Below are 25,141 nucleotides of genomic sequence, written 5' to 3'. Positions count from 1 at the left end.
CGCTGCCGGTGTTCGTTTTGAACACAGCTTGTGACAGTCATCTGTCTCTTTTGTTGTTGTTGTGGTCTTGAGTCCAGAGACTGGTTTGATGCAGCTCTCCACGCTACCCTAACCTGTGCAAGCTGCTTCACCTCAGAGTAAATACTGCAACATATATCCTTCCGAATCTGATTAGTGTATTCATCACTTGGCCTGCCTCTACGATTTTTAGCCTCCACGCTTCCCTCTAATACTAAATTGGTGATCCTTTGACGCCTCAGAACCAGTACTACTAACCAATCCCTTCTTCTAGCCAAGTTGTGTCACAAATTCCTCTTCACCTCAATTCTATTCAGTACCTCTTCATTAGTTACATGATATACAAATGGTTCAAATGGCTCTGAGCACTATGGGACTTAACTACTGAGGTCATCAGTCCCCTAGAACTTAGAACTACTTAAACCTAACTAACCTAAGGACATCACACACATCCATGCCCGAGGCAGGATTCGAACCTGCGACCGTAGCGGTCACGCGGTTCCAAACTGACGCGCTTAGAACCGCACGGCCACACCGGCCGGCTACATGATATACCCATGTAATCAGGGGCATTCTTCTGTAGCACCACAATTCTAAAGCTTCTTTCCTATTCTGGTCTAAACTAATTATCGTCCCTGTTTCACTTCTATAAACGGCTACACTCCATACAAATACTTTCAGAAAGGTTTTCCTGACACTTTAATCTATACTCGATGTTAATAAATTTCTCTTTTTCAGAAACGCTTTCGTTGCCACTGCCAGTCTGCATTTTATATCATCACTACTTCGGCCGACCATCGGCAGTTAGCAATAGCAAAACTCTTCTTCTACTTTTAGTGTCTGATTTATGCAAACCTCAAAGATTTTATTTCTTCACCATGGATTTTAGTTCGTACTCGGTTCTTTTGTTTCCTTCACTGCTTGCACAATACACAGATTGAATAACATCGGGGATAGGCTACAACCCTGTCACGCTCTCTTCCCAACCACTGCTTCCCTTTCATGTGCCTCGACTATAGTAACTGCCATCTGCTTTCTGTACAAACTGTAAATAGCCTTTCGATCCCTGTATTTGACTCCTGTAACCTTCAGAATTTGAAAGAGAGTATTACAGTCAATATTGTCAAGAGCTTTCCCTAAGTGTACAAATTCTCGAAAAGTAGGTTTCCTTTCCTTAATCTGTCTTCTAAGATAAGGCGTAGGGTCAGTACAGCCTCACGTGTTCCACCATTTCTACGGAATCCAAACTAATCTCCCATCAGGTCTGCTTCCGTAAGTTCTTCCATTCGTCTATAAAGAATTCGTGTTATTATTTAGGAACTGTGACATATTAAACATATAGTTTGGTAAGTTTCACACCTGTCAACGCCTCATTTCTTTCGGATTGGAATTGTTATATTCTTTATGAAGTCTGAGGATATTTCGCCTGTCTCATACGTCTTGCTCACCAGATGGTAGATTTTTTCCATAGCTGGCTCTCCCAAAAGGCTATCAGTAGTTCCAATGGAATGTTGTCTACTCCCAGGGTCTTGTTTCGACTTACATCTTTCAGTGCTCTGTCAAATACTTCACGCAGTATGTTTCCCATTTCATCTTCATCTACCACCTTTTCCATTTCCATAATACTAGCTTCAAGTACATCGCCCTTGTGTAGACCCTCTAAATACTCCTTCCACCTACTGAATCTCCTTTCCCTTCTTTGCTTGGAAACGGTTTTCCTCATGAGCCCTTGATATTGATGCAGGTAGTTCTCTTTTGCCCAAAGGTCTCTTTAATTTTCCTGTAGGATTTATCTCTCTTACCCCTAGTGATATATGACTTTACATCCCTACATTTGTCCTCGAGCCATCCCTGCTCAGCCACTTTCCACTTCCTGTCTAATTTATTTTCGAGACGTTTGTATTCCTTTTTGCCTGCTTCATTTATTGCATTTTTATATTTTCTCCTTTCATCAATTAAATTCAATATCTCCTCTGTTACCCAAGTATTTCTGCTAGCCCTTGTCGTTTTGCCTACTTGATCCTCTGCTGCCTTCACTATTTGGTCTCTCAAGCTACCCATTCTTCTTCTACTGTATTTCTTTCCTGCCTTCTGGTCAATCGTCACCTAATTCTGTCTCTGAAATTCTCTACAACCTGTGGTTCTTTCAGTTTATCCACGTCTCATCTCATTAAAATTCCATCTTTTTGCAGTTTCTTCAGTTTTAATCCACAATTCATAGCGAAAAAATTATGGTCAGAGTACACAGCTGCCCCTGGATAAGTCTTACAATTTAAAATGTGGTTCCTAAATCTCTTTCTGACCATTACATAATCTATCTGAAATCTTCCAGTATCTCCAGGCCTCTTCTACGTATACAACCTTCTTTCATCAGTGTTAAACAAAGTGTTAGCTAGGATTAAGTTATGCTCTGTGCAAAATTATACTAGCTGGCCTCCTCTTTCATTCCTTACCCCTATTCCTTATTCACCTACCACTTTTCCTTCTCTTCCTTTTCCTACTGCCGAATTCTAGTTACCCATGACTATTAAATTTTCGTCTCCCTTTATCTAATAATGTATTTCATCAATCCCTTAATCATCTGCGGAGCTAGTTGGCATATAAACCTGTACTACTGTGGCAGGCGTGGGCTTTGTATCTGTCTTCGGTACAATAATGCGTTCACCATGCTGTTCGTAGTAGCTCACCTGCGCTCCTTTAATTTATATTCATTATTAAACCAACTCCTGCATTATCCTATTCGATTTTGTATTTGTAACCCTGTATTAACCTGACGAGAAGTCTTGTTCCTCCTGCCACCGAACTTCACTAATTCCCACTATATCAAGCTTTAACCTATCCATTTCCCTTTTTAAATTTTCTAACCTACCTGCCCGATTAAGGGATCTGATATTCCACTCTCCGATCCGTAGAACGCCCGTTTTGTTTCTGCTGATGACGACGTCCCCCTGAGTAGTCCATGCCCAGAGATCCGAATGGCGGACTATTTTACCTCCGGAATATTCTAGCCGCGAGGACTCTATGCTGCATGGTTAAATTATTTTAGCCATACAGTAAAGCTGCATGCTTTCGGGAAAAATTATGACTATAGTTTCCCCTAGCTTTCGGCCGTTCGCTGTACTAGCACAGCAAGGCCGTTTTGGTTAATGTTATAAGGCCATATCAGTCAATCATTCAAAACTCTTGCCTGTGCAACTACTGAAAAGGCCGCTGCCCCTCTACAGGAACCACACCTCTGGCCTCTAAACACATAGCCCTCCATTGTGGTTGCACTTACGGTACTGCAATCTGTATCACTGAGGCACGAAAGCCGACCCACCAATGACAAGGTCCGTGGTTCATGAGGGGGGGGGGGAGGGAGGAGGCTATTTTGTCAGTGCCACTGTTCAATTATTATGTACATCTTTTCGTTAACATATAAAGCACTTTCGAATTTTACTGTAGTATGTACATATGGGTTTACACAGTGAAAGGTGGCTACACTGAGCCACAGCGCCAGAGATCGCGCTAGAGAGTATTGTTCCGCCGCCTCCACTGGCAGTGATTATTGAGATGTCGTAGTGGGCAGTGCTTGTCGAGGACTCGTAGTAGTCAGTGTGTGTATAGAACAACAACAGAGAATGAAATGGAAATTTTCATTAACACAATTAATTAATTAAGTCCCCAGCAACTATAAAACCTACGAAACCAAATCACAAGTATAACTGTTCTGTGTGTGGAAGTGTGACTCAACGTACGCATCTGGCACGGTTCTTCTTCAATAGCACAAGAAATTTTAAATATCATTTATACTGAATTAATTAAAGGAAATAGAAATACCATAATTACTCAAGAAAACCAGAATTACACTCTAATACAAGAACACAAGCCAGATGCTTTGTTGACTGAACCTGTAATGACGCATTATTTAAGACACTGAAATAATGAAAAAAAAAAACACGGATTATTTTACCTTCATATATATTGACGAAAAGCACTCTGATCACTACAATAATCCCATTCGAACAACATCTGCTGTCTAGCCCATCAAACAACTGCATAAAACATGGAACAACATCTCGACAAACACTGCCCGCTAGCACATCTCAACACACACTAACTACTACGAGTCCTCGACAAGCACTGCCCACTACGACATCTCAATAATCACTGCCAGTGGAGGCGGCGGAACAACACTCTCTAGCGCGATCTCTGGCGCTGTGGCTCAGTGTAGCCACCTTTCATATGCCCTTCCTCCACCGGCTAGAATTTGATGGAATTTTTGCCAGCATTGGTGGTGAAAATACCACCAAATTCGTCAAAAAAATACAGACAAAAAAAAAGATAATATTAATACGTAAATATCACATACTAGCTAAAATTTTGGCTTTGCACTGACCTTTCAATAACCTAATACATAAAATACAGTAAGCAATACAATTTCTTTCATACATGTGACTTTACATAATAGTTTACACAAGTAAACAGTTCAATCAATAGCGTCAGCAATGACGAATATGTGCAGGTAAGAGTCTCATAACTTTTCACAAACAGTAATACACAAAAAATCAGTTTATACAAAAATTCACATAAACGCTTTCCATAGCTCAAGAATAAGCAGTTGACAATTCCAGCAGTAGCACCCAGCAATGTTGAGCAGGTGCAGACATCAACAGGTGACATCTTTTCAGTACAAGCAGTCCATCAGTGGCACCCAGCAATGTTGAGCAGGTGCTGACCGCAGTCCATAAAATTCACTATCACTAATCACACTGTTCATCAGCAGAAATTAAACATGTCCTAGTGGCACCAATCATGTAGAAAAAGTGCAAGTAACAGTCCATAATTTCCCTATCACTAATCAGTCAGTTCATCAGAGTTCATTAGCACAAATTAAACATTTTCAAGTGGCACCCATTATGTTGAACAAATGCAGGTAACAGTCCATAATATTCACTATCACTAATGAGACAGTTCAGTCATGAACAATAGTTTGAATGTACACACAATTAACAAAATTATTATCAATGCTCTTACACTAAACATACAAATCATAATAAACGCACAAATGATACCAGGTAGTTGTCGTATTAACTATTACAATACACAAATAGCAGTAAACCTATAATATTTATGGGTGGCAGTGCAAGCCACAACAAACAAGTAAAATAATATTTAGGAGATAGGTCGGTACCAAATTTGGGATAGGAAAGGAAAATACACAAAACACACTCACTCATCTTTCATCCACATTAGTGCTACTGTGTAGCTGAAAAGTGTTAACTGTGTAAATGCAATTCTGTCAAAATTTTATGTTCATCATGTGTATCAAGTAGTAGTGGCAGCAATGTATAACAGTCAATAATAGTTAGTCAACGTCATAGTCATCATGTCAAGACCAATGTTTGCCAAGCCAGATCAAAATGTACGGTTGCTGAACAACTGTCAGTGAGCCAAGATATGCAATTACTTCCTCTCTTCAAAAAAAAGTATATACTGCTTAGTGATTTAACAAAGTGTGTGTGTAGACAATCTTCTTTCTACTTGAGTGTTCTAGTCTGCCATCTTCATCCTCCTTGTTCCATACAGACAAAAAAAAAAAAAAAAAAATATGCTCCTCACTTACTTCACCTCTTATCCACCAGAACTCCAATAATCATCAGCATCACATAATCTCAATACTTCAACAATACCTCTTACGTTGATACATATAAACCTTATCATCAATATCATTTACCTTACCTCTTGTCCACTAAAACTCCAATAATCATCAACTTCACATAATCTCAATACCTCAATAATACCTCTTCAGTATCATTTACCTTACCTCTTGTCCACCAAAACTCCAATAATCATCATCATCACTTAATCTTAATACTTCAATAATACCTCTTCAATACGTCGATACATATAAACCTCAGCACCAATATCATTTCACTTCCATAACAACTCTTTCCTCCAGTCAGTCTCCTCGAACAAGTACAGACAAAATCCTAGTGCAACTTCAATTCATCATCCCATACAATCCGAAGACACGGTGTCCACACACAACCTCTGTGTAATCCATCTGACCCAAATTTTCTACTCATTATAAATTATAAGATACATTTTGGTTCCTTGTCCATCATTAAATAAAAGAAATGCATACATGACCTCTAACAGACTTAGTTCGAATAACTCTCAGTAATTAAGTACGATTACGGAGTGTGAATGATCATAATGTTTCACAGTGTGTACACCACTTCAAGAATCATGGCAGAAACAAACATGTGGAGTATTTTTTGTGTCGAGTGTCACTTCCTATTTCAATTACTCACGAAAAATGCAGTGTAATAACTGTCAATAGTCTAACCTAGTGTTGGTATGTCATGTCGTTAGCTTCCTTCCTATTAGCATAAATTTATACAGCTTCCATAAAACCTCCAGCTCATGTGACTTCTATGAAGTTTCTTGTACTAATGTCGTACGTAGAATTATAGCAGTTCATTTTCTTATCTTAAAAATATAAGGCACTGAGCGTAAGCAAAACATGGTATAGCGAGTAAATATACCAGTAGAGAACAGAATGTCAACAAGTGGATGCAGCACAATCCCTACAACGAGGCTCTGCCAAGCGAACAATCTATAATTAATACCTCAGTGTAACCTAAACTCTATGTTCGTACACTGTACATCAACATTGCTATATTCTAAATTGAAGAGTAGTTACGACAACAAAACAGAAATGTGTAAATATGCAATCCATACGCAAAGCAGCAAACATATATCTTACATAATCATATCAGCATAAGCAAATAAATGTTCATACGTAATCTCAATAAGTAAACATGAAGGCGCAAGCAGATAAATCACAAAGTATAACTTACATACAGAACCACAGTCAGCACAATTAATCAGTTGACAATTACAATTTAAATAAATAAACACAGCAGGCACATAATAAAAAATATGACATCAGTGAAAAGGCATAGCAGCCAAGCGATGCATAATATACATAAGTAATAACACTGTTCGTTAATCAATAATTGTCAAAATCAGTAAATGTACGCAAGCACGTCGCTTCGCAAGTAAATTCATAGAACATGAAATTAGCACAAAGTATGAATCACGTAATCGCGAGCAGCAAATTACATCTAAAATACGTACCTAAGTGGAATTATGTTACCTGAAAAATAAACTCAATTAATAGTTACCCTTTTTAATTTATTACTTTTTTCTTCGAATTTACATTCTTCCTGAAATTTTCTCCATAGCAAGTCCTCTTAACGTCGGACACACACAGAATTTACCTGAAGGTCTTAAATACTTTATACAACCGTATCCTGAAAAATACTGAACGTTAATAACATAATTTATCAAGTCACTATAGCTTTATACTGAATTTAATCCGAGAAATTAGACTGTGTATTTGTTTACGGCTGTCAGTGCATTCGCACTGAGCACTCGATCAGCTGTAGGCGCGTGACGTAGAAGGTGATTGTTTGCGGTCAACGACTGCCTTGTGCGGCGCGCAGACTGACTGTTGCTTTGAGTATGTGCCGCCGCCAAAACACAGCGCGGTATCCTTGTATTCTCTGCATGTTTACATGTAGCTGTTAGTTTCTCTAAAGTATTTCATTCCACAAAAATTTTTACGTTCGATATATGATGTATTCCCTTAGAGCGCCGAGATTTAAGAGTTTCTACTTCAACAGTGTTATCATGAATAATTTTGCGAATTCTATATGGACCGTTATAAAGCAGAAAAAATTTGCGACATAAGCCTTTTCCTTTATGAGACAAACGATGAGATTTAATTAACACCTTTTGACCAACTGACAAAAATTTTAAATGACGAGGACGTTTAGCTGATTTCTCTCTTCTAGCAGCCGCAGATGCAATATTTCGTAGAGCCAGGTTGACAACTTCAGAATGCCGCAGTTTCCGTGAAGGCGGAAAAGGAACGATTTCAGAAATGCGATTTGACGGTGCTTTGTTTTTTAATATCAATAGAGGCGGTAAAGAAGTTGAATCATTAGGGAGTTCATTCAGAATGTTTTGAAAAATATGAAGATACTGATCCCAAGTTCTGTGATTCTGATGACAATAAAGACGGCACAATTTATTGATTTCCTTCATCCATCTCTCTGAAGCATTAGATTGAGGGTGAAAAAGTGAAATAAAAATTGGTTTAATCTTCCGACGCCGTAGAGTACGAAGCCAAATTGTAGAACGAAACTGTGATCCATTATCTGATATAACCTTATCAACATGACCAACTTCTTTAAGAAATAGAAATACCATAATTACTCAAGAAAACTAGAATTACACTCTAATACAAGAACACAAGCCAGATGCTTTGTTGACTGAACCTGTAATGACGCATTATTTAAGACACTGAAATAATGAAAAAAAAAAAACACGGAATATTTTACCTTCATATGTATTGACGAAAAGCACTCTGATCACTACAATAATCCCATTCGAACAACATCTGCTGTCTAGCCCATCAAACAACTGCATAAAACATGGAACAACATCTCGACAAACACTGCCCACTAGCACATCTCAACACACACTGACTACTACGAGTCCTCGACAAGCACTGCCCACTACGACATCTCAATAATCACTGCCAGTGGAGGCGGCGGAACAACACTCTCTAGCCCGATCTCTGGCGCTGTGGCTCAGTGTAGCCACCTTTCAACAGTCACATTATATTCCCCACATTTAAGCATGGTAATATTTTGACATGTATTTTCTCTGTTCGTTGTGCTGCATTGTTCGTCTTTCCATGAGTAGCCATTTATGCTATTTATGTTGTTTCGTCAGTTTCAATGTATACCAAAAGAAAATGATGTATAAAATTACTCTTTACACGTTCTGAGTGAGCACCCATGCCACTGTGAGATCTCCAGAATAGGTAAAATACGTATTTCTACACCACTGTCTTCTAAAGAATGGTGTTCCCATGCCCTTGTCAGTATACATGCGACAGCTCGCTAGTAGTAGGGCACTGAAGATTCTCTCATCATTTCCTTGTCTGTGGTGGCTTATTGCAGCTGATGAATCTGTGCATGCTTTAGTTCATCATCAATACTACCTTTTCTCTAGGGTCATTATAGGAACATTACTTCCAGCCACATGCTGAGGTCAAGGAGCAGGGGGGGAGAGCCTGGTTCTGCAAATTTTGCATGAAGCAACCCTGTGCCCAGCAGCTCCGCCCACTCTGCATTCGTAGAAGCGTGGCTCAACAACAGTTTGTATATCTAGTAACATGAATCCGACACGACCAGAGAACGAAGGCTGACCGGTCACTGGCATCGACGGCGAATCGCCAAAAGCCACAGAAAGGCAACGGCTATGGACCGATACAGCAGAATGACAAGCCTCAAGAGTGAACCAGATCGGGAACATAGACATAGCAAGATCGAGAACTGAACAAAGATGAGTATCACGTACAACATAAGAACACTTTCGGATCACAACTGACTTCTGAGTCTCTTCTTTTACCTTTATTGTATTTACAATTCCCCATTCGGGGCAGGCTGGCAGCAGCACAGGCGCTGCTCTTCAGCCGATAGACATTAAAAGTAGACAGGAAGACATTTATAACAACAACAGAAGAAAACATGGCGGAACATAGGAAACAGGCGGAACATAAGAGAAGGAAGCATACAAAAAGCGTTGACTGTAAAATTGAGGTAAAAATCTAAAAAAGCGATTTACACAAAAACCACACACTCTAAGGATTAAAAGGCACCAACCAAAGTACAGCCAGATCATAAAAAGTTGCAGCACACAATTAAAACTACATCAGTTGATAACACTGTGGAACAGCACTGAACACAACATGAACGCAGCACACTTGATGGTGAATAAAAACCTGGAAGGAGCTGCAAGGGGTAAGGGACAAGGGATAAGAGGAAAGAAGGCAAGGAGGAGGGGAGACAAAGGGAATGAGGTGGGGGGCGCGCCGAAGGGAGCCAAGGAGGGAAGAATGGGAGAGAAAAACCAGCTGAGGAGGGTGTCCAGAGACTTTGGGGGGAGGGGGTAAGGAGGATAGAGGAAAAAGGGGTCCTGGGAAGGGGAGGAACAAGACTAGGCTTCAGTTGATAGTAAAGGTGGATGTCATGGCGAAGTTAAACATCTGTGAGTTGGAAGTGCTGGAAATTGCCCTGATGAAGGAGATGGAGGGTGTGGAGATGGAGAGAGGGAGGTATACTGCGATAGAGGCTCAGCAATGGGTGACGGGTGGAGAGGAAGGAAGAAACCAGGGGTGGAGAGATGAATTCTGCGGATGTGGAGGTGTTGGAGGGAAACAAGGAAGTGGGGGAAGGGGGTGAGGTCATACAGGATTCATGTGGGGGAAGGAAGGCAGATATGGAAGCGCACATGGCGTTCTAGGATTTGGAGGGCCTTAAAACGCGATGGGGTGCAGAGATCCATTCAATGCTGCCATAACAGAGGATAGGACAGGTGAGGGATTTGTAGGTGTGGAGGTTGATGGAAGGATGCAATCCCCATGTCCAACCAGACAGGAGTTAAAGGAGGCAGAGGGGGGGGGGGAGGGCTTTCTGCGGCATGGTTAGGAGATGAGAGCCCCAGGTGAGCTGACAGTCGAGGGAAGGCCAAGGTATCTCAGGGTGAGGGTGAGCTGGATAGGACGACCATAAATGGTTAGGTAAAAATCATAGAGACTGAAGGAGTAGGTGTATGGTCTCTCTATGATGATTGCCTGGGTTTTGGAGAGGTTGATAGGAAGGAACCACTAGTCACACCAGGTGGTGAACTGGTCAGGGTGGGTTTGGAGGGTGCATTGGGACCATTGAAGTGTTGGATAGAATGCCAGGAGGGCTGTGTTATCAGCATATTGGAGGAGGTGGACAGGTGGGGATGGCTTGGGTATATCTGAGGTGTACGCCAGCAGTGGGATATAAGTTATAGGAGTTGATGTTGCTGAGGGTTACATAGGAAGGACGGTGTGAGAGGAAGGAAGCGACCAGATGGACAAAAGTGATAGGCAGGGTGTAGGTTTGCAGTTTAAAGAAAAGACCAGGATGCCACGCAGTCACAGCCGTTTTGGAGGTCGACAGAAACAAAAATGGTGGAGCAATGGGAGTTACGTTAGAGGGAGAGAAGATGGACGAGAATGGATTTGAAGACCATACTGAAGATGGAGGTGTGGCAGATTGCATGATAGGAAGAGCCGATGGAAAGGGATTTATTGGTTTTGATGAATAAGAGGATGCAGGAAGTCTTCCACATGTCAGGAAGAATCAGGTAGGGAGGATGATGATGTACAAATTGTCAAGGACTGTCAGGAAAGAGAAGGGGCATTCTATGAGTTGGCAGTAGGCGACACAGTCGTGACCAGGGGCTCTGTTGCGTTCTCACTGGAGATTAAGTTTTATGTCTTGCACGGCAAGGGATGTTGAAGACTCTGGAAAGATGGGAAGAAAAGTGATTGGTTGTCAGGAAGGGGGCAGTCGTTATGGAGAAGTGGGTAATGGAGGGGCAGAATGGGAACCAGTAAGGCAATGGAATGCTGACCAGTACTTGGAGGAGTTCATAGGGAGGGTGGTGTTGAATTGTGTACAGGTCTGGCGACAGTCCTGCAATTTCTCTGCTGTAATGAGGTTCCAAGTGTGTCATTGTATTTGGCAGTGGCGTTGGAATTTGGGAGAGTGGGGCCATGGGGGTTTATGGTTTTAGTAGGAACATGGGCCTCCACGGCGTCAGTAATGACCTTCTGAGGGAAGTGAAGGATGAGGCAGGGATGATGTCGATAGGATGATGATAATAAGAGGGTGGCTTTCGACATGGATGGTGGTGGATTCCCAGTAGGCATCCCAGTTGGCGTGATGACAGTCATGGACTACCTTGGGAAGGGGTGGTGAGCATATGTTATGGTGAGAAGGACAGGGAGGTTGCTGCTACTTGTGGGGTCAAGGATGTCAGTGGCAATACACCCAAGAACGTTGACACAGTTAGTGACAACATTGATGGTGGAGTTGCTTTTTGGACAGGTGTACTAGGGAAGAGGAACAGGGTCATCTAGGATCGTAAAGAGGATCTGATGCCACTGCCAAAGGATGACAAGGGAGCAGTTATGCATGTTGCCACTGGTAGCTATCACATAGGTGGAGAAGGTGTGGTCAACATCGGAAATGAAGTCATAAGGAATAGGAATAGTGGAGCAAACATAGATGGTGGCGCAGGTAACAGTGAGGGAGGGGAAGATGACACTGGGGATAGGGTGTTCAGTGGGGTGGTGGCCAGATGGAGATGCGCTTAAGGTGGGCGATGGTGACTCCACCCTGTGCTTGAGGACAGGGAGCATCAGATCAGTAGAAAATGGGGTTGGAGAAAGGTTTTGTTCAGGATCAAGGTGTCGACCCAGTGGTAGGAGAGGATGTTCATGAGTAGGTATTTGTTGGTGCAGATAGTGCGGATGTTCTGGAAGAGCTTTCACCACTCACGCCAGCCATGTTAGGAAGAGGGGGGGAGTTAGGGGAGGGAAGAGGCTTAAATTAGGGTGTTGAGGCAGGTGAATGTGAAATGGGCTTGGTTGGAGTAAGTGGCGAAGGTATTGGTGTAAAGATGGAGTGGATGGCCATGGAGATCTGTTGGAGGGTGTGCAGGTGTTGGAAAAGATATGTGTTTTGGAGGACTATGGCGAGGGAATACATGATGTATTTGGCTATTGGGGGTGGTCAGAGGGAATTGTTGGAGTGAATGGTGTGATCGATAGGACAGGGAGAGTAAGCTCGGGGGTGGCAGGTGTGACTTTATCTTAACACTTGTGGGAATAAGTGGGATGGGTGCCACTGCAGATGTTAGTCAGGAGGGGTGGTGAGGTTGGGGCAGTTTTTGACACAATTGGTGGCCTTGCAATGGGGACATGTGGACGTGTTTTGCAGCCGGAGGTCAGGTGGTCATAATACACGAGGCAGCACTTGCAGTGACAGGATCGGGGAGGGGATTTGGAGGATTCAAAAGGGCGGCGGTGGAAATTCAGGGCACCCTGGGTGAGGTGGTGGTCGATGGAGGACCTGAGGTATTCCGGATACAGCAAGCATAGCAGAATTCTAGGTTGGGATGTGAGTTCAGTTCAGCCAGCACTTCATCCTCTGTGATCACTGGGGTGAGCTTGGTGATCATGGCAGTGTAGTTGGGGGGACAGGGGACGGAGAGGCTGGGGCTGATGAGGAGAGGAAGGGTGACAGGGATTTGGGGGGGGGGGGGCAAAATGATGTGTGGGAGTTTATGGAGGAGGATCATATGAAAGGAGGGGGTGGGGGACTTCATGAGGACTAAGTGCCTGCAGGGATTAGTTGGTACATGGGAGCACCTTGGAGATACTGCGGTATCTCCATGGTGAGGGTACAGGCATCAAGGAACTTGGGGTCTGGAGTTGACAGTACAAAGGTGTGCAGGTTGGGTGTGGGTGTATGGGTGACAGGAGGAGGGGTGGTATCCATGGAGATGACTGCGGATGGAAGTGTTGACATTTGGTGGGAAGTGATGGGAACAGAGTCGGCATTGACGCTTTTCTGGTTTTTTTTTTTTGGAGAGTTTAGGCTGGGAGGAGAGGAGAGTGATAGGGAGGAGGGGGAGGTGGCGGGTATCAGATCATGTAGGCATGGTGGAGGTGCTGGGAGATGCGGCCAGTTCAGTGGCAGCAATTGTGACCTGGCATGATGTGATAGGGGAGGCAGATGATGACAGGTAGGAAGGGTGAGAGAGGGTAAGCCAACCACCTGAGAGGTGGCAGCAGAGGCGTCAGCGGAGGCGTACGTCAGAGTTGGGGGCAGGAATGGGAGCTGTTGCAGGTGTGGAGGCTGGGGGAAGGATGTAGTTGTGGGGGTTACAGCAGGGCAGTGATGGTGAAATGGGTTAGTGTAGACACGGGAGGCGAGGTATGAGGGGTGAGGCCAGGGGCGGCACTCAAGGAAGTGACAGTGTAAGTGGAGGAGTGGGATGTGTAGATGACAGTGGAAGGGGGAAGGCTCAAGACGGAAGGACGGCGTCAACGGACAGTGACAGGCGAATGGACGGACGGAGAGCGTGCGGCGACGGCGGCGGCGGCGAGCTCCGAGCGGCGACTAACGGGCAGGTGGGCAGGTAGGCAGGCAGACGGACGGCCACAGCAAGGGGTTCTTCCAAAGCACTGGTTATAACCTGACTGTAGCCCAGGCAGTGTAATCGGTCGACTTGGAATTGAGGGTATCTAACCCTCGAGATGGGACTTCTGAGTCCCGTCGCTGCCGGCTTCATAGGGCCCCCATGAACACCAATGGGCTGGTGCGACGGGTGTGGCCCGCTCACAGCGCTGCGGCGGCGACAGCAGCGATCGCAAGTTATACAGGCGCTACCAAGCGGCTGCCGTCTACGTTCTTGCCTTCTCGCGAGCTGTCCAAGTTACTGGAACAGGATACCAGTCTATAAATGTCATATTTCGCTGTCAGTAACCTCGCTCTTCCTGTGCCTTGAACTTCTGTAAATATTATGTGAGGCGCCCCACGTAACGCACTGCGCCTCTCAAGTCTCAGCTTTACAGCTATGTTTGCATTGCTGACATCCAAAAATTCGTTTGAGTGGCTCAACAGCCGTCACTTTGGTAACCTTGGTTTGAAAAATTTGTCATTCGGAATAGAATATTGGAATAAACAACAAAAAAACCAGCAGTTGCTTATAAAATACGAATGATGCAAAAAGAAATTTTTATTCACTGAAATTCGGTTTCTTACCTTAATACTATCCCGCTACCTCTGAAAACGTGATTGAAAGCAAGTCCACCAAAAAAGGGATGTCACAAAATTGCAGTTTAAAAACGCAACAAAGTTCTAAATTAACAATTTTCTGCATCTAAGGTGTTGCAGTAATTCCAAAAATATCTGCACTGTACACCACAGCGTAAAAAATTCAATGTTTACATAGCTAGTTGAGAGGAAGTTCGATTTTTAGACCGCGATATCAAACTCCCCCAACATACTGCTGCACAGTTAAAAAACGAAACAAAGCTGTAAATTAATTATTTCTCCACATTAAGTATGCTGTAAACCATATAAAATATCGTCTAAATACTTTAGCACTGCAAAATGGTGTATATTTACATTACTTTTTGACATTAATACATGAAAGACGTCATATATTATGTCATAATATTGCAAGAGAGACGACTGCAGTGTAACTGAAAGCACGAGTTTATTTCCACATATTCCGCCGCCGGTAGCTGAGTGGTCAGCGTGAGAGAATGTCAACCCTTAAGAGCCCGGGTTCGATTCCTGGCTGGGTCGGAGATTTTCTCCACTCAAGGACTCGGTGTGGTGTTGTCCTAATCATCATCATCATTTCATTCCCATCGACGCGCAAGTTGCCGAAGTGGCGTCAAATCGGAAGATTTGCACCCGGCGAGCGGTCTACTCGATGGGAGGCCCTAGTCACACGACATTATTATTATTATTATTATTTCCACATAAACATACATCAGCTAACTTAGTGCCCACGGTGCTAAGTATGTATCCCAATGGTGGTTTTCATTGCCCAATAATACATGACATTTTACAAGTTAAAGCTAATAATTTGACGTTGTAAAACTAATCTGACCAGGTTTATAACTGCAGAAAAGTAATTATTTGCTAAGCAGGCAAATAGACAGACTGGATGTTACTAATTAGGCACATCTTCAAATAAAATACTTCCGAGGTAACGCAAAAAGTATGTTTACATTGGTAGTCGACATTAATGCATGGAAAAAGAAATGTAAGAGTCAAGTGAATTAAAGTGGCGTCGCAAGAAAGTGTGAGTTAGTTCCCACATAGATACCTATTTATTGAAATAGTACCCACAAAATTCTAAAGTATGTGCCTCAGAAGTACATTTTACCGCCTAAGATCACATGACATTTTAGAATATATGCCTAATAATTTCATGTCGTAAAAATACCCTGACTAGGCTTTTAACAGCAGAAAAAAATAGGTGTGAGTTACGGAGACAAATAGAAATACTGAACGTAATTAATTAGGCCTACACTCAACATGCCCTCAAAGTATATATCCCAGAATTTAAAAAAAGTTTTCAAGCACAAATTTAGGAAGGACAAACGTAATGCATCGTGTTACTCACTACAAACATTATAAGCTGTTCATAGGCAGTTACTGCCATTATTACAACTGAAAACCATAGACGAGGTTTGGAATGTAAATAATGGCAACTACTAGTTACATGTTCGTAGCTGTTACGGTCCTTCAAACTAATCACCAGCACTGTGTAAAACTCGTGGCCAGCGACGTGGAATGCGTAGTATATCGTTAGCAGAGCCTGTTCTGTTGATGGTGCGAATGGAGTGGTCTACTGCCTGTGGAATTGCTAGAACAGCTCTGAAGTGATTGCCACGAAGTTGTTCCTTCATCTTCCGTATGAAATCAAAGTAACAAGGACAAGTCTGTGGAGTATGGTGGATGGTACAGTACTTTCCAGTCACATCAACCTAACAGAGGAGCCACAGCTTACGCAGTACGCACCCGTTCATTGTGGTGCAAAAATATGGGTAACTTGCGCAGAAAGTGTCGCCTCTTCTTTCGCAAAGCTGGTCGCACAACTGAAACTCCAATGCAACGAATGCCGTCATTATGAGTCTCCGCGAAAGTCGAAAGTGCGTCAGAGCCCCAGTTTGGTGAAAGTGATGGTGATTCTCTTGTATGACTGTGACGGTGTTATCCCAAGTCATTGCGTTCCTCCACGGCAGACGCCAATGCACAGTATTACTGTTCGTTTTTGGAGCATCACCTGCGACCAGCTTTGCGAAAGAAGTGGCGACATTTTCTGCGCAACCCACCCATCATTTTGCACGACAATGCGCGGGCGCATACAGCTCAAGCTGTGGCTGCTCTGTTCGGTCGATAGGACTGGGAAGTACTGTACCATACACCTTACTCTCCAGACTTAAGTCCTTGTTACTTTGATTTGATCCGAAGATGAAGGAACCATTTCGTGGCATGCGCTTCAGAACCGTTCCAGAGATTCGACAGGCAGTAGACCGCTCCATCCGCACCATCAACAGTAAAGGCTCTGTTAGCGGTATACTACGCCTTCCACATCGCTGGCAACTGGTTCTACACAACGCTGTTGACTACTTTGAAGGACAGTAACAGGTGCCACCATGTAACTACTTGCATCGCGGGTGAATAAATAGTTGCCACTATTTAAGTTCCAACCCTCGCAAATAACAGCAGTTTGTAGTGAGAAGGCTCCCTGAAAGCTTATAGACTGTAATTCTAAAAGACACTTCGTTAACATGGAGAGAGCGACGTGCATGTGGATGAATATATAAAGTTGCTGTTGACTTTTGCAGTTCTATTTCTGGAAGATTTGACTCACAAAAAAAAGAAAAGAAAAAAGAAACAATAACCATCTACACCACACACACACACACACACACACACACACACACACACACACACACACACACAACAGAACTGTATTAGATGCAGAAGGAGAGTATAAGGTATTTTTATTATCAAAATATTACTTAGACTCTACAAGGACATATTACAGCTGGTTAACACATGACCAAGATGATAACAGAGAGAACGTAACATTTCCAGAAATAATGTCAGAGCCGACATCTCGGAAAAAAACGGCGTCCTGCAATTTCAGTCACAAATTAAGTATTGCAGCATCCAAACTTTCTGTCTGCCATTAAAATACATGTTTACTGTAACGTAAGTTGCGTAACTACGAAAATTCGATGTCATACGGCTTGCAGACACCAAGAGCCATCATAAAAGGCCTGATGGCTGCGCCCAAAGCCAGACTTTGTATGACTACCTTCAACTGCTATAATTACTAAACACTTGCTATAATACGTATTAAAATGCCATTCACCATAACCTGTAAATATATAGATATGGGGTAATAATGTTCTACTAAAAATTTGTGTACAACAACCAGAAATGTCATTAGGGATTCTACCAGTCCACGATGCTGCCCCGGCTGGACTATATGCTTATCAAGTCTTCAACTGCGTGGCCCATGGTAGGAATTCCAATAAGCAAGCGCGAACAAAATGGCATCAGATAGTACCAGGTATGCTACATCAACATTGTAGTGTAGAGTTTTACAGTGTAGACGAAGACACAGACGTCGTAATACACAGCAAATGAGATTACAGCGGCAATAGCGGTATGGAACTACCAAATAATTGCCAAAGTGACGGAATTATATTGCATAACAGAGAAGTTGAAAAGAAAGATACAAACAGTCTTGCACAGGGAACAAACACATGTACGATCCATTCTGCAGTGGTCTACAGACAGGCAATACCATGGTTAACCACTTGTTACGTCACTTGTAAACTCTTTAAGGTGGTTGCCAATAGCGTTGTCAGCTCCTTGGCTTGTGTTTTGACATATATAGAATATAATGCTTTACCGTGCAGATGGAGGTCACTCACGACAAACAGTCGATCCTACCTGTCTTACTGTATGGTGTAACGCAAGGCGTTGCCTTATATGCGAGGTGTGACCTTGAAACGAAAATTACGCTCCACCTACGAAAACCTTCGTAGAATTACCGAAACAGGCTTGTACCGTTAATGGAAAGCTATACTGTAGTTTCGTCAGGTAGAATAGTATGTGAATCCCATCTGCACTGTGTATAAATTCATGGCGTCATGGCATATTCCTCAAAAAATTGCCGTATATAATTACAAAAGGGATAAGTTAATGGCAAGTTCCGCGATTTGTGTAACCTAGTACCAAACAGCGATTGACAGACTGTACTGCCGACGGTACTGTGGAGAATAAAACCCCCCTCTTTTAATATAACACATCTGTTGGACCAGAACAGCTCATTAAAGCAGTATGTAGATGAAATGTAGTTAATGGTATACCTGTACGCCGGCAGACAGTCAACAGAGGGGCTTCCGAGCCAATGCTGGCAAAACAGACGGAATCACGGCATTCAAGTGTAGCATACAATTACTAGATTCGGTGTCCGAATATAATGAATGAAAGCTGCTATACTAAATTGTCATCTGTCGTCCAGTTCTAATGTGCTTTAAGCGATTTGAATGTAGCCCGAATATGGAGCTGCCGTGGTGTTAGTGATAGAGTGCTCTTAAACCATGTCATTCTGCTTATAATACACCATATTCACGTGTATGACACTTCAGCAAGCCTACCAACTTGCATCAAAATGGTAATACATATCGGTGATGACACACATACTGTTTGGTAAGGCGAATTTCTAAGTAAGTTCTGTATGTCAGTCTGAACATTGCTGTATATGATTCACTCGGTATAGCATGTATATATATCATAAAGTCCGTGAGATCGTGGGTGTGGTTGTGAAGTGCAAATACCTACCAACATACATGAACATGCTTACAAAAGAGAGACATTTGTTGTGCTTTACAATATATATATATATATATATATATATATATATATATATATATATATATGCTGCGAAGAAAAAATAAAAAATTACACCCTATTTGCTGATACTGTCTTAATTGAATTGAATGAATACTCTAATTTTAATTGCTTTAAGCTCCCGACATAATACGCACGAGGAAATAGACAGTCCACATGGATGGAACATTGCACCCTGCAAGCAAATTTTACACTCGAATACCTTCAGCCACATGCTGTTCAGATTATACCGCTTTGTTCAGTATGTCTGCGTCAAGTTTAATATTTAACATATCGTTTTCTGTAATTATCGCAGTTTTCATTCGACAGATAGTATCCACATAGTCTATGCCCTCTATACGAATCAGAAACATACATTTGGAAAATCAGGGAGTGTGTGATGAAAATGGGTCACCCTTTTCATGCCATTACTTCAAATATTCAGCACAATGAAAGCACATCGTTTTATCACCATTACCGATCTAAAAGTACGCTGCTTCAATATTTCATCTGGTCGCTGTTGGTAGCAAGAGCCCACTCATCGAATAATGCTAACCTAGACACTTGCGTACTGTATTTAGGCCTCAATGGTCATGGCACAGCAGCAGCTGAACTGTATTGAAGCGCTTGATCCAAAAAGATTTATTTTAGATTGGAAGGTGGAGGGGACGTAGTTGGATCAGTTGTAGAGCTATATGAAGGATGGGTGATTGGAGCTGATATTGTCTGAATCCTTCTGTTAGTCTTTTAATGGATTACGGGATATAATTTATCGAAAGTATCTGAGTGCCAGTACTCGATGTGACTTGATAGACAAGTTCTGTATTTGGATTTAACGATATGAATAATCGTCCGAAATGTATATTAAAAGAATCAAAGCTAGAAATTTGTGTTTATTTTGAGGTGAAGGGCAAACAGCTGAATGTGTCCTTGAAGGAATGCTCCCTAGTGACGGCTCCAGAGTGCTTCTTTCTGATCAGCAATAAGTCTTCCTTCAGTCAAAAGAGCTGGTGATTCGTGTGCAAGTTGACAAGAAATGAGAGGAAGAATTTGATCCTAGATAACTGAATTTAGATGGTAGTAACCCGGACCTACAGTTGGATAGGTTAACAGTAAGATTTTTCAAGTGCAAATGGGGTGTTCACATAGCAAGGAATCGTGCAAAACTGGAAAACTCTAGCGAAAGCTGACGACATATTAAGTGGGGATCACGAAGGCCCATTTCCTGGATTGTTGCATGTTTGGTTATAAATGAGGAGCTCCTTTGTGGTCTCCTAGGTACTGAAAGTTTTGTTTCATTGATCAGTCAATATGAAGTGTACACTTTTCTTGAGCGAAAATCGTTAAGTAGGGCTGAGTTGTGAGCTGGCCAATTATGCAGAAATGGGAATTACGGAAAATATCAAAGTTAAGATTCTAACCGGTGCCCACAATCTGCCTGTGTCGGCTGTTACAGGTTCTGACTTCACCTGCTAGGTTGGGTTAGTTCCTCAAAGGAGTTAGACTGTTTTGTATTGAGTTTTGCACAGCAGAGATCCTTTGTTGCATGTGGTGAATGCAAGGTCAGGGCGTCAAAACAAAGCTAATAATTGAATCGATACCGGTGTTCTGACTTACGATCTTGAACATTTACCAGACAAAGAGAAAAAAACACATTGTTGACTTATGTGAAGAACTCAGAAGTGTGCTTACTGAGGGATTAGGTGAGGTTAAAGGAGTAGAGTATAAAGCTGAATTAACAGACCAAACTCGTCTAAGGCATCCACTATACAGATTATCCCTCACAGCATGAAACAGTTAAAGGCGACTATAGATGTTATGCGAGTGAGTTATCATGCCATCCAAATCCTTGTACTCTTCTACCATATTTGTAGTGTTTAAGCCACAGGATGGGGTGAGACCGGTTGTTGACTGCTGGGTCCTGAATATGAAACTAGTTCTTCAGTCTCTTCCATTTACCGTTTTGCATTCTTGCTTCTCATGGTTCCAAGGTGCAAAGGTCTACACCACTGTTAACCTAAATCCAACATACCATATTTCACTAGCTAAGGGTCTAAGCTAGTTACAGCCTCTGCAACACGGTTACTGTGCTAATACAGTGTGTTACAAAAAGGTACGGCCAAACTTTCAGGAAACATTCCTCACACACAAATAAAGAAAAGTTGTTATGTGGACATGTGTCTGGAAACGCTTAATTTCCATGTTAGAGCTCATTTTAGTTTCGTCAGTATGTACTGTACTTCCTCGATTCACCGCCAGTTGGCCCAATTGAAGGAAGGTAATGTTGACTTCAGTGCTTGTGTTGACATGCGACTCATTGCTCTGCAGTACTAGCATCAAGCACATCAGTACGTAGCATCAACAAGTTGGTGTTCATCACGAACGTGGTTTTGCAGTCAGTGCAATGTTTACAAATGCGGAGTTGGCAGATGCCCATTTGATGTATGGATTAGCACGGGGCAACAGCCGTGGCGCGGTACGTTTGTATCGAGACAGATTTCCAGAACGAAGGTGCCCCGACAGGAAGACGTTCGAAGCAATTGATCGGAGTCTTAGGGAACACGGAACGTTCCAGCCTATGACTCGCGATTGGGGAAGACCTAGAACGACGAGGACACCTGCAATGGACGAGGCAATTCTTCGTGCAGTTGACGATAACCCTAAAGTCAGCGTCAGAGAAGTTGCTGCTGTACAAGGTAACGTTGACCACGTCACTGTATGGAAAGTGCTACGGGAGAACCAGTTGTTTCCGTACCATGTACAGCGTGTGCAGGCACTATCAGCAGCTGATTGGCCTCCACGAGTACACTTCTGCGAATGGTTCATCCAACAATGTGTCAATCCTCATTTCAGTGCAAATGTTCTCTTTACGAATGAGGCTTGATTCCAACGTGATCAAATTGTAAATTTTCGCAATCAACATGTGTGGGCTGACGAGAATCCGCGCGGAATTGTGCAATCACGTCATCAACACAGATTTTCTGTGAACGTTTGGGCAGGCATTGTTGGTGATGTCTTTATTGGGCCCATGTACTTCCACCTACGCTCAATGGAGCACGTTATCATGATTTCGTACGGGATACTCTACCTGTGCTGCTAGAACATGTGCCTTTACAAGTACGACACAACATGTGGTACATGCACGATGGAGCTCCTGCACATTTCAGTCGAAGTGTTCGTACGCTTCTCAACAACAGATTCGGTGAGCGATGGATTGGTAGAGGCGGACCAATTCCATGGCCTCCACGCTCTCCTGACCTCAACCCTCCTGACTTTCATTTATGGGGGCATTCGAAAGCCCTTGTCTACGCAACCCCAGTACCAAATGTAGAGACTCCTCGTGCTCGTATTGTGGACGGCTGTCATACAATACGCCATTCTCCAAGGCTGCATCAGCGCATCAGGGAATCCATGCGACCGAGTGTGGATACATGTCTCCTAGCTAACGGAGGACATTTTGAACATTTCCTCTAACAAAGTGTTTGAAGTCACGCTGGTACGTTCTGTTTCTGTGTGTTTCCATTCCATGATTAATGTGATTTGAAGAGAAGTAATAAAATGAGCTCTAACATGGAAAGTAAGCGTTTCCGGACACATGTCCACACAACATATTTTCTTTCTTTGTGTGTGAGGAATGTTTCCTGAAAGTTTGGCTGTACCTTTTTGTAACACCCTGTGTAAGAGCGTTCTATTTGATTTACGTATAGGGATAGTCGATATCGATATATTTTATAGAGATTTTTCTGACCTCAAATTTGAGTATGTCTGCCATAATCTTAATTATATGTCAGTTCTTCAATAAGGACTTCTAGAAAAATGTAGGGTACATTGTGCTTCGGCAGTTGTGTAAACTTTCCTAACTGTAAATCAGGTAAACCTTCTAAAGTTGAATTCACTGCTCCCGAAATATCTGTTTTCGGTCATATTGTGCCTAATCAAGGTATTATAACTGATCAGAGCCGGACAAAGACTAATTATTTTTGCCCCACACCCAAAAATGTAAAAGCGATAACTCGTTTCACTGGAATGATAAATTACTCCCGCAAATTTATTCCCAATTTTGCACAAGTAGCAGAACCTTTAAAGGATCTTTGGGAGAAAGGAATGAAATTCGTATTAGGTCTATCGCAACAAGTGGTCTTAGAAAACTGTAGCCATCCCACCCGTGTTGGCCATGGCTGACGTAGCAAGGAATTTATTGTTTAAACTGACCCCACCATGTAAGAAGTCATGGCCTCCCTTTTGCAGAAAGAGGTAGTAGGAAGGTAGCCTATTGCTTATACATCGCGTAGCCTGTCTCCATTGGAAGTCAAATATTCCGTATAGAGCTGGAGGCGTTGCCATTTTTTTTTTTCGTTTTAGAGATCTTTAAAGTATATTTGCTACAACAACCAGTTATCTTAGAAACAGACAACCAGGCACTCAGTTGGCGTACAGGGAGAATTGCTAGGTGCGCAGTGCGTATTTCAGCATTTCAGTTGAGTGTTAAGCACATTCGTGGCACTGAAAACGTCGTGACCAATGGTTTTGACTGGGGAGGGAGAGAGGGAGGGAGGGAGGCAGGGAGAGTGCTTACCTGCTAGCAGGTAGGTACTTAGGCCCATTTACTGGGGGCACGGATTGTAAAACTCTTAAGTTAAATATTAAAGTACTTGGATGTCAGGTTTTGTATTTATCTTGATTTTTGAGAAGAGCAGTTAGCATGGAGTACTAATACGCAAGCAGGAGTTCCTTCAGCTATATCTCCCCCCCCCCTCCCCCCCACTCTACCCCAACTCTCATATACATCGGGGCATGTGTGCCGACTCAGAAGTCACCACAGATGCGATCAATCGAACTCCCGCTAGAGCCTTTGACTCCAGCTCTGTTGCTCCGCGGTGTGGACACTGCGACTGTCACGCCTCCTAAACGAAACCGAATTTCGTCTGCTGCGGTCAACGACAGTTGTGACATTGTGACGACAGATCGTTTGTTATACAGTCCACTGGCATAATGATGTAGATTACCCCAGAAGAAAAGATAGTCGTATGTAATGCACCGTCCGCTGCTCGTGGTCATGCGGTAGCGTTCTCGCTTCCCGCGCGTGGGTTCCCGGGTTCGATTACCGGCGGGTCAGGGATTTTCTCTGCCTCGTGATGACTGGGTGTTGTGTGATGTCCTTAGGTTAGTTAGGTTTAACTAGTTCTAAGTTATAGGGGACTAATGACCACAGATGTTAAGTCCCATAGTGCTCAGAGCCATTTGAACTATTCTTTTGTAATGCACCCTGAAAAAAATCAGACAATTTTACATATGTGGACATATAAAAATCATACTTGCCGCAGTGCATTATTCTAATGTGACAACCATCTTAGTCTCCACGTGTGTAAAATGTCCAATTCTGTCATTGTGCATTACATATGATGGCTTCTTACTCCAGGTAATGTACATTATTGTATAACTGGATCGAACGCTGGAAATTCAGAAAGTAACGCAACAATTTTTTTTCCCTGAAAGCAGTTTGGATTTATCAGGATTCTTATACACCATATTATTCCCCACACTTCTAGCTAAACAACAATACTTTTCAACGTAATCTCCGTTCAATGCAACGGTCTTACACCTCCTTACTGGGAGGATCTGTATGTCTACATGGCACCACTCTACTGGTCGACGCCAGAGCCAACGTCTGCTACATTAATAACCTCCCCGTCATGAATGTAATACTTTGCAATGAGTGCAGTCTTCATTGGCCAAACAGATAG

Source organism: Schistocerca nitens, chromosome 2 (assembly GCF_023898315.1).
Source record: "Schistocerca nitens isolate TAMUIC-IGC-003100 chromosome 2, iqSchNite1.1, whole genome shotgun sequence".
NCBI lineage: Eukaryota > Metazoa > Arthropoda > Insecta > Orthoptera > Acrididae > Schistocerca > Schistocerca nitens.
This window is presented reverse-complemented; position numbering follows the sequence as displayed.